Here is an 11622-nt window from a genome sequence, read left to right on the forward strand (position 1 = left end):
TCAAGGGTCTCTTTACTGTCTTGGCTGTGTATTCATGACAGGACCCACATGACTTCTTTGAGGGAAATGAAGTAGTATTTTGCTGGGAAATGTGTCTGGTTAGACTGAGGGAGCTAGTGTGGAAACCTTTCTAGGGCTGCTCAAAGAATACCAAGACATGTCAGTGAGGCTTTGGACAATCAACTGGTAAAAAGGCCCTGTATTCATTATTATTATTTTTTTAAAAAAGAGCCTTACTCTTTAATGGCATATATTATTTTCACACCTAGCTTGTCAGGTCTCTTTTCTCCCGTCAGTGTCATTAGTCATCATGAAATGTAAACCCAAGTTGTCATGGTTTTAAAGCACTTGCCCTTATTTTAATAATAAGCAAGAAAGTAAGTCCATCATTGCCTTGGCTAATAGAAGGAGTGATCACACTTTTAAACAATGTTCATATTGGAGAAATGAAGACTCCATATTGTTAGCACACGTGTAGAGACATACCACAGTGTCGTGGTGGGGACTGTGCCCAAGTCGGCGTAGGAGGTGTTGCCCCTGGTTTAGGGAGAGGATGATCACCGGCATTCATAGGGAGCCTTTCCTTCAGAGTGGCGGTGAGTTTGATTTATTTTCACCAGTGTGATGATGGATTTGTGTTGTTCGAGCTATAGGTTGGAAGTGGCAAGAATAAAATGTACTTCACTCTGCAGTGAAAAATCAATATCTTGGCTTTGCATGGTGCATTCAATTCCCAACTTAGTAGACCATTGCTGTGGGTTGAATTATGTCCCCCAAAATTCATATGTTGAAGTCCTAACCCCCAGTACCTCGGAATGTGGACTTATTTGGAGATAGGTTCTTTACCAAGTTAAAATGAGGTCATTAGGATGAGCCCTAATCCAATACGACCAGTGTCCTTATAAAAAGGGGAAATTTGGGCACAGATACACACACAGGGAGAACATCATGTGAAAATTAAGGCAGTGGTTGGGGTGATGCTTCTACAAGCTGAGGAAGGGCAGAGATTGCCAGCAAACCATCAGAAGCTAGGAGAGAGGCATGGAACAGATTCTTCCTCACAGCTCTCAGCAGGAAGCAACCCTGCTGACGCATTGATGTCAGATTTCTGGCCTGCAGAACTGTGAGACAATAAATTTCTGTTGTTTAAGCCACTACGTTTGTGGTACTCTGTTACAGAAGCTCCAGCAAACTAATAGAACCAGTCATTCAATTCAACAAAGGTGTACAGAGCCCTGAAGGGGTGGAGAAGAGGTCAGGTGCTGTGGGGTGACAAAGAGCTGTGGGGCAGCTTACACTCCAGAAGGAGAGGCAGACGTACGCACACATCACGCAAAGAGGGCTGGCAGGCATCCCCAGAACTCTACCAACATTGTTATATCTGTTTTTCAAAAGGACCCTCCCTCCCCAAAAAAGTAATCTATAAATAGTTTATGCTGTTAGTTTTAACTTAAAAAAAAAAAAAAAACCTTAGTAAGAATAATAATCAAGATTGCTTAAGGTTCTAAACCCATTAATATCAATGACCACAAACACTTCCCGAGGCTTTCCATCTGTGCAATGTCTCATTTAATCTCACAGAAACTGCAAGGTGGGTTCTGACTTATCCTTATTTTTCAGATTAGGAAACCCGGGTTCAGAAGGTTCACCTCTTACTCCAGGTTATATGGCTGGCATGTGGCAGAACCCAGTGTGACTCAAACTTAACTCTTGACAGTGTTTCTCCAAGTGTGGACCACCACATCAGGATCACCTTAGTCACTTCTTAAAATGAAGAGTTTGGGGTCCAAGCCCAGAATTACTGAGTTAATTAATCACTGCTCCTGAGAAATCTTTTTTGTTTGCTTAAACAAATTTTCCTCGTGATTCTGATTGACAGACACTAGTAATGCAGCAAATGGACTCTACTGCCTTGGAAGAGTTTCTTAACAGTTTAGCCTGTTAGAATCAACTGAATAGGTTTTTAAACTCCCATCCTCACCTTCCCAACTGAATCAGAACCCTCAATAGTGGATCTGGTGAATCATTTATAAAAACTCCCCAGGTAATTTGAATGAATGGCCAGCGTTGAGAACTGCTGGTGGGGCACCCACACTTTTAACTCAAAATATTGAACTCTGTTTCAAAAACAAAAGACAAATCTAAACAACTCCCACCAAACTTGTAATGGCTAAAACTTTAAGCCATCTGAAGGTAGAAAGAGGATTATGACGGAGGAAGGTGGACCATGAAATCAGTGGGTACCTGATGGGGAGTGAGCAGAAGTCAAGGTGAGAACTACTAATAGATTAAAAGGCCAAAAGAGGGGGGGAACTTATGACAAGATGTATCAACTTCACAATTAGGCTTATATCAACTTCCGGAAATAATATGTGTCTGTTATTTAAAAAAAAAAAAAAAAGCTCCTTTAAATTCCTTTTTAGGGGGCTGGCCCGGTGGCGTAGCGGTTAAGTTCGCGCCCTCCGCTTCTGGCAGCCCCGGGTTCACAGGTTTGGATCCTGGGCGTGGACAGACACACCGTTTGTCAAGCCATGCTGTGGCGCCGTCCCATATAAAGTAGGGGAAGATGGGCATGGATGGTAGCCCGGGGCCAGTCTTCCTCGGCAAAAAGAGGAGGATTGGCCAACGGATGTTAGCTCAGGGCTAATCTACCTCACACACACACAAAAAAATCCTTTCTGAAAAAAATCAATTAAAGATGGACCGGTAAAAAGAAAAAGGAATCCAAGAATGAGAAAAACCTGGAATCTAAGGAAAAAAATAAATAAATAATTCCTTTTTAAAATGAAGAATCCTCTGGTATTTATCAGCAACAATATGAAGTCATGGAATGGACTTGGGAGATAGAAAGATCTGGATTTCAATCAGTGCTTCTCCACCTGGGGCAAGGCACCATTTTTGTCCCCTGAGGACGCTGGGCAATGTCTGGAGACATTTTTGGTTGTCACAACCGGGGTAGGGAGAGTGCTACTGGCATCTACTGAATAGAGCCCAGGGATGCTGCCAAACATCCTACAATGCACAGGATAGCCCCCACAACAAAGAATTGTCTGGTCCAAAATGTCAGTCGCGCTGAGACTGAGAAACTGGTTTAAACACTAGTTGCATCATCAACTAAATATATGGCCTTGAGCTTAACCCCTCTGAACCTCACTCAATCTTTCCATATGAAAAATGGGCAGAATAAAACCTATGGCACAGTAGTCATACCTAAAACACTTCAGAAGTGCTTATGATGTGCCAGGCACAGGAAACCAAGATAAAGAAGCAGAAGTTCAGAGAGGTTGGTGACCAGCTCAAGTTGCACAGCTAGTAGTGGCCGAACAGGATTAGGACCTAGTCCAAACACTATCCCTTACATCAAGCTGCCTCCAAGCCTCCAGCTTGAGGGATGTAGGTTTCCCTCAACCATTCAGTTCCACAGGTCGCTTGTACTTCCATTGCTTCCTTCCTAGGAAGTGATCAGAATAATGTACATCCATTGGCAACAATTTGCTCATCTGGATAAAGCTGAGATGTCAAAAAGAAAAAGGTGGGGGGGGGGTGCCAGGAGCCAAGATTTTAATGGAACTGATGCCCAAATATCTCCAGAGGGTTGTGATGCATTGCAATCAGCGGATAATAGTCTTACTGGATGTAAATGGACCAACAACCTAACGTCACTTTTCCAGGAACAAAAACCCTGACTGGCTTTCTCGAATCATAGGGTGTTTAAGAACCCCATCACCACGCCCTCTACTGCTGCCAAAACATAAGGCTAAAGTGCTTTAGCTGGAAGACGCTTACTCACATGAGTTTCCATAACAGAAGATGACAGCTTCATGAACACAAACACCGTGAAGGTCTTTTTTCTTTTGTAGATATGTATTTCCATTGCCTTTCTATCTTCAAACCTACAACACTTATTTCTTGTCTTGAGAAATGAACATAAAGTACAAAACTCTAATTTGGACATCAGATGTGGTTCTAATTCTGGACAAACTACCCAATTTCCCTGGGTTTAGAAATCCAGATTTAGAGGAAATAACATTCTCAGTTGGAACTAATAATAACAGCCAACTATTGCATGTGTGTTATGTCCCATGTGTTTGACGTGTACTATCACTCCCATTTTACAGTTGAGGAAATTGAGGCTCAGAGAGGTCTACTGTCTTGCCCAATGTCACAGAGATAGAAAGTGACAAAGTGAGCATTTGAAACTGAGGCTCTCTGAATCTGAAGCCTGACATCACGCTGCTGCACCGCAGCAACTGACAACTGTGATGCAAGTGCAGTGACCTACCATGACAGTTTCAAAGAAGAAAAGGAAATTCCAGAAGGAGAATTAGCAATATTATCTTTAGGATGGGATTTTGGCTACTTTGCAGAAGGCAAAGGCCGGTTAGTAAGAGGAGCAGGGAATTTGGAGTCAAACTAGACTTGAATCCCATGGTCAAGTTACATAGTCTCATAGACTATATTGTTTTCCTTTGTAACTTGACCAAAATTATAATTTTATATTTATTTGTATGATTATTTGATCTATCTCCCCTACATACTCCAAGATATTTAAGGGCCAGGGTTTTTGCTTAACTTTTTATCCCCAGGATCTAGTACAGGGCTTGACACATAGTAAGCACTCAAAAAACATTTGTTAAATGAATAGAAGGACAGAGGCAGGAAGGAAGGAAGAGAGGCAAGGAGGGAGAGAGGAAGGGAGGAAGAGAGGAAGGAAGGAAGGATCACTGATTTTGAGCATGTCCCTTAACCCTTTCCCTCTCAGTAAACTTCATAATGGAAATGTTTATAAATGCCCAAACAACCTCATTGAGTCTGTGTTATATGATGTGGTCTGGTTGTTGTTATTATCCGTGCTTGATTATTATCTATGTCCCTGTACCATCCAGTTTTGTATTGACAGTCAGTAGACAGTGTGAGCACAGTCACGTGTCACTTAACGACAGAATACGTTCTGAGATATGCATCGTTAGGTGATTTCATTGTTGTGCGAACATCATAGAGTGTACTTACACAAACCTAGATGGCGTAGCTGACTACATAGCTCGCTATGGTACTAATCTTATGGGACCACCGTCGTATTTGTTGGTCCATCATTAACCGAAATGTTGTATGCTACAGGACTGCATACCCAACACTGTCACTCACTATTTGCTGAGTGTGATTTCTCTCCTTGACCAGATTTTAAGAACTGATGGGTAGGGACATATTCTGTAGGATGTTTGAATCCCATGGCTTCTGGCACAATGTTAGACACAAGGAAGATACTTGTCAAATAGTTATTACACCAGAGGAAACTAAATGACCCTAGGGGTTTGCACACCATTCATAGGCAAAGGGCGACTGAGATGTTTGCGGAATGTGTGAGTGGGAGTTTACATGGAAAATTCCTTTCCTTCAGATATTGTAATAGCCAAACTACCCTCTACAAAGTTGTTTTGTTTTTGCCAATGTACACTCTCACCAGCAGTGTCTGTGTTCCCATTTCTCTGCACCCTGGAGCTGACCTGACTTGCTGATAGTCTTTTTCATATTATTTAGGGGATGATCAGGGTTGTCAGTAATTTTATGAAAGTTCCATCCTTATTTCCCCAGGTTTCACAATCCCAGGGTAAAAACTGGGTCACAAGTCAGTCACGAAACAGGATTTCTCTGACTCTCCCACAATCTACAATTGCTGGGTCTTTGGCACCTCTCAAAGTTCCCCCTAAAGAATTCTGGGGTGTTTCGTATGTATTCATAGCAAGGGCCTCTCAGTTACCCATGGTGCCACCATTTTCTTCTCTCTTACTCTGTCTCATGTCACCACTGGTGCCACCAGCACTCATCTCCTACCTGTTTCATAGCTATTGGTGAGAATTATGTCACATCTGTCTTGCACTGGCAACATCTCAGAGATGTTTTAGTGAAATAATTCCTCCCTCAGATTTTTATCAATACAGGCTTGCTATTGAAATTTCAAATACAGAAGAACAAAGAATAAAAAATGAAAGAACTTTGGTGCTTCCTTATAAGGTTTTGTGTACCAATATTTACCTATAAACGTACATAACCCTAATAAATTCTATTTTCCACATAGTCCAGTCTCTGAATAAAGTTAGATTCAAAGAAATGTAGTCCATCCACAAAACGTTAATTAAGAAGCACTTGCAATCCTCGTAACCATTTCTTGAAAACTCTTAAAGATGCCCCAATTCACACCACATACTATGCTTTTCAAGCTATTTTGGGATCTCTGATATGCTAAATCACAAAACTTTCTCAAGACCCAATGTGTGTATATTTTTCTCCTCTCTCTTTTCCTTAACCTTCAGCTCTTTATTATGTAGACTGGCTTGGTATTTAAATCCTCTACTTTCAGGCAGATCTCTTTATATTCTTCTGATTCAGCATCTAAAAGAGAGGTGAGGGAAGGCAAAGATGCATGTTAGTGTGTGGAGGGAGAAAAGAGAGGAAGGAAAGGCAGGAATAATCATCTATCAATAAATGTTATTCTATCTACCTCTCATACATTTTAATTTTTCTATTTTTTTTAATATATGGGATCATACTACATGTACTAAACAGCTGTTGGTTTTTTTATACTTAATGTTAATACATAGCTACTGTGTTAGTTATCTATTGCTGCATAACAAATTATCCCAAAACTTAGGGCTTAAAGCAACAAACATTATTGTCTCACAGTTTCTGTGGATGAGTTTCAGATGCAACTTTCCCAGGTGACTCTGGCTCAAAGTCTCTCGTGAGGTTGCAGTCAAGCTGCTGGCTGAGGCTGTGGTCTCATCTGAATGCTTGACTGGGAATGAAGTGAGAATCTTCTTCCAAGCTCATTCATGTGGTTGTTGGCAGGCCCCAGTCCTTTGCTACATGAACCTCTCTACAAGGTTGCCTCAGGACATGGCAGCTGGCTTTCCCCAGGGTGAGTGATCTAAGGGAGTGAGAGAGAGAGTGCTCAAGATGGAAACCAATCCTTTTTATAACCTAATCTTAGAAGTGACATCTCATCACTTCTGTTGATTCTGTTCATTAGGAGAGAGTCAAAAAGTCCAGCCCCATTCAAGGAGAAGGGATTACATAAGGTCATGAATGCTAGTAAACAGGGACCATTGGGGGCCACCAGAGACTGCCTACTTTATTCTTTTTAATTATAGCACAGTATGCCAAAGTTTGGATGGGCTATAATTTTTGTAACAGCCACAATTTCTTGTTGATTTTCTTTTCACTTCCTGTCTTGTTTTTGATTGGTTCTACTTTTTTCCTCCAATGATTTAGAACTTATACCTTGTATTTGTGTTGGCTAATTAACATTTTTGTCAGGATCTGTATCTTGCTGCCTGCCCAACCCTGAGAACAAGACAAGACTCTCAGCATGCTCTTACTCTCTGCCTACATCTTCATTTACTTAAAATCATTTGGGGGGCCAGCTCCATGGCTTAGCGGTTAAGTGTGTGCACTCCGCTACTGGCGGCCCGGGTTCGGATCCCAGACGTGCACCAATGCACCGCTTGTCGGGCCATGCTGAGGCGGCGTCCCACATACAGCAACTAGGAGTATGTGCAACTATAGCATACAACTATCTACTGGGGCTTTGGGGAGAAAAAGGGGGGGGAAAGGAGGGGGCTTGGCAATAGATGTTAGCTCAGGGCCGGTCTTCCTCAGCAAAAAGAGGAGGATTGGCATGGATGTTAGCTCAGGGCTGATCTTCCTCACACACACACACACAAAAAATCATTTGCACCCTTAGGTCTAGATCTGTGCTGTCTGATGTGGTGGCACTGGACACATGGAGATGTTGAGCACTTAAAATGCGGCTGGTCTGAACTGAGATGTGCTTTAAGTATAAAATACACACTGGATTTCAAAGACTTAGTAGGAAAAAAACAATGTAAAATATATTGTTAGTAATTTTTATACTGATTGTATTTTGATTATATTACTGATTCTGATGTGCAGTCAGAATTGAGAAATTGAGAACCAGTCAGGGTTGAGAAATGCTGCTGGTTTTAAAATACACAACTGTGGAAGAAGAAGAGGAAATGAGAACCTCTTATCTATAGCAAACATACCTATATTATCTGAAAATCAGAACAAACTAGTGAATACACATTTACCCTTTTAAAATAGATCTAAAAAAAGCCACTGAAACACGACAGATCCATAGACATGTTAATTGCTTAGTTAGAGCTTGTTTGTGCTCGGGAATAAAAGATATGAGGAGTCTGCAATGGCTTTTTTAAATGATTTAATATTAAATTCTAAACCATAGCAGAGATTAGCTAAGCTAAACCTGGCCCCTACTGGCTTTTATGACTATGACTTTGGTCACCAGATTTCAAACCTTGAAGAAGATTGTTTTTTTATGGTGGTATTGAAGCTGGGTACCTGAGGGTTACTGTAAACATTCAATAAGAACTTAATTACCCTTTGACCATATTCCCAACATAGACACAGATGAAAAAGTTAATCTTGTTAATTTGCTGTTTTCTTGTTTAACCTGAGGGGTGACTCAAGGGTCACAAGGATTTATGAGCTTGTTTTGCAGGAGAAAAAGAATGCCTTTAAGGAAGTTACGACCACCAGATAACCAGCCCCCAGCTGCCACTGATGCCCAGAAGTCTGATTGCCCAAGGGCTTATCTGGAGTGAAAGAAACACAGACTTCCCCTTCGCTTCTCTGAAACTCCTCCTCCCAAGCCCATTAGCTCTATGAAGACCCCCTGCTTTCTTCTTTTGTTAAGGTGGATTTGAGAGAACCTATCCTCCCACCTTCTCATTTTAGCCAATTCGAATAAACCTTTCTCCATCTTTGAGCAGCAGTGTCTCAGTGATTGGCTTATTGTGCGTCAGGTACAGGAACTTGAGATTAAAAGGTTCAGTATCAGCATCTCCTCCTCTCTGTACATATAATGGATGCTGCTAGAAGACTGAGGACACTTGGAGTGAAAGGTTTTGTAGCCTGAAGACCAAGTGTTAATAAAGCCTAACTCAAACCCAATCTTCAGAACATGCTTAGACAAATAGAAAAAATTTAGATTCTAATTTCCAAGTCCCTGCAACTTTTTTGGAGGGAGGGCATGGTGGAGAGAGGTTCTATAGTAACTGTAATCATCAAAGGGAATTTAGTAAACAGTCACTTGCTTATATACTAAGAACCTGCCCAAACTAAGCAACATCCATACAGATGACAGAAGGGTCTTAGGTATTTTGCTAGTAACCAGCACTCAGTTCTATAATGAGCTAGAAACTCAACCGCTTACAAGACTGAGACAAATAATCAAACACAGATGACATAGTGGTAATAAAATGCAACAGCAGTTAATTAAATCTTCTAGTATTTTTTTATAATTTTATTTATTTATTTATTTTTTCCCCCAAAGCCCCAGTAGATAGTTGTATGTCATAGCTGCATATCCTTCTAGTTGCTGTATGTGGGACGCGGCCTCAGCATGGCTGGAGAAGCGGTACGTCAGTGAGCACCTGGGATCCGAACCCGGGCCGCCAGCAGCGTAGCACGCGCACCCAACCGCTAAGCCACGGGGCCGGCCCGATCACTGTGTTTTTAATATTTCATTCACTAAAGACCTTTCTACTTGACCATCTTTACTTGAGTTCCAACAGCCACTTTCCAGTTTACTGCAAATACGTGAGTGAGACCTGGTTTTGTAGTTTAGTATCAAAAGCAAAAACTGCAGCTATGTCAAAGCCTAGAGGGAGTGTATATGAACTAATTTCTTTTCTAATCTTTGGACTCAGGGAAGGGGATATTTAAGTATCCAGCCACCTAAAGGCCTGCACATCATCCTTTAGAACATGTGTCTTCAAACACCTTTCAAAGTGCTTTCATATGGCAAACATGCAGGGTAGGCAGGAAATATTACTGACCACAGTTCATGAGGGATATGTCAGTCAGGAGGCTTTCGGCTGCAAGCAATGGAAAACTCAATTTACACAGTAAGAAACATTTATTATCTCACATAATAATTGCAAATAGAGACAAAACTAGTTTTTCCACAGAGGGGAGGAAGTCAATTAAAATCACTACCTGACAAGATAGAATTTACATATCTATCAGTTACCTACAACTTACAAAGAGTTGCGAAACAGCTCAAAAACAATGAATAGGGATAGAATCTGATAACTTGAAAGGGTATGCTACAGACAATGCATATTTTCCATTGAAATGCAAAAATTTTTTCTACACCCCTGAAGAAGTCACATAGTAGGTATTTCTTTAGCCATTTGGAGATAAAAAAGAAAAAACATCTATCATGAGAACTATTTTTTTTCAAAAGGGACAGTTCTAAAGTCTTGCAACTAGTGGGTCATAAATTTTAAAAAAAGCTTGAGAACCAAATAGAGAGTCAGCATGAGGCTCAAATAGCACAGAGAAAGTCAGCACATTAAGCTGAAGGCGACACTCTTGCAGAGAAGACCGTGTTCTGGGGTTATATCTGGGCAAGTCTGTGGCTGGCATGGGAGTGCTCTGAGTTGGAAGAAGCTGCAGAAACCAGATGGTGAGACCAAGTTCCGAGTCAGGATCCTGGCGAGCCCTCTAATGAGGGTCTTGGAGAAATGAGCAAGGCAGTTGGTGGAAGCCAAAAAGGTCAAGAGGAGTCAAAGAGCACTCTGAGGTCTGAAGTCACAGAAAGCAGACATTTGCTGATCACCTACAGCATGACAAGCACTTTATTTCTTTTTTTTAATTTTTATTTATTTATTTTTTTCCCCCAAAGCCCCAGTAGATAGTTGTATGTCATAGCTGCACAGCCTTCTAGTTGCTGTATGTGGGACGCAGCCTCAGCATGGCCGGACAAGCAGTGCTTCAGTGCGCACCCGGGATCCGAACCCGGGCCGCCAGCAGCGGAGCGCGTGCACTTAACCGCTAAGCCACGGGGCCGGCCCGACAAGCACTTTAAACATTCATTTTATTTAACCCTCCAAAAACACTAAAAAGAGTGTGCTGATATCTTCCCTTGCCTCTTCAGAGCCACTCCCCACCATTCTCCACCTTCCTTTGTGCCCAGGACGTCATCAGTGGTTCTCCAAGTGCATCCCCTGACCAGCTGGATCAGCATCACCTGGGAATATGTTAGAAATGCAAAATCCAATCCCCCATCCCACCACCATTGAATCAGAAATCTGCGGTTACAAAACCTGCCGGTGATTCTGATGCAGCCCCAAGGCCCAGAACCATTGGCCTTCCTCAACAGGCTCTCTTGCCCTCTGGATTCAGGTTGGGTTCATCAACTGGGAAGCACCTACAGAAGGTGAGAGGGAGGAGGTGCGTGAGCTCAGGTTACTTGTTCCCCCAGCTTCCCACCTGTGCAATCACATCAGGCTCCACCAAAAGTGCTTCTCCTGTCAGGTTGGCCTCTCCACACTATGTGCTCCTTCTGAGTTCTGGTAACTGACCCTGTTCCTCTTGTCTTCAGGTCTAAGAGTGGAAATGGCCCTCACTCTTTCTAGCCTTGAGGCACTCCATTATCCCTGTGGCTTCCTTACACCTTGCCCACAGCTTTGTAAATGGTCCCTTTATTAAATTCTGCTAAACTCTTCTCAAATTATCCTTGTTAAATGTGTCATTGGTTTCCTGCCACGACCCTGCCATTTCTCCCATTACTCCCAC

General features: G+C 42.0%; 1 long non-coding RNA gene across 1 annotated transcript; it reads right to left on the bottom strand.

Moving 5' to 3' along the window:
* Positions 1–6005: 6005 nt before the first annotated feature.
* Positions 6006–11241, bottom strand: LOC131395474 (uncharacterized). The gene is made up of 3 exons (XR_009216363.1): positions 11151–11241; positions 6680–6925; positions 6006–6390 (listed from the first exon to the last, which is right to left on the bottom strand). It is a non-coding gene; the product is annotated as an uncharacterized LOC131395474 (long non-coding RNA).
* Between the last annotated feature and the right edge of the window lie 381 nt (positions 11242–11622).

This window comes from Diceros bicornis, chromosome 3 (assembly GCF_020826845.1).
Source record: "Diceros bicornis minor isolate mBicDic1 chromosome 3, mDicBic1.mat.cur, whole genome shotgun sequence".
In the NCBI taxonomy this organism is placed as follows: Eukaryota; Metazoa; Chordata; class Mammalia; order Perissodactyla; family Rhinocerotidae; genus Diceros; species Diceros bicornis.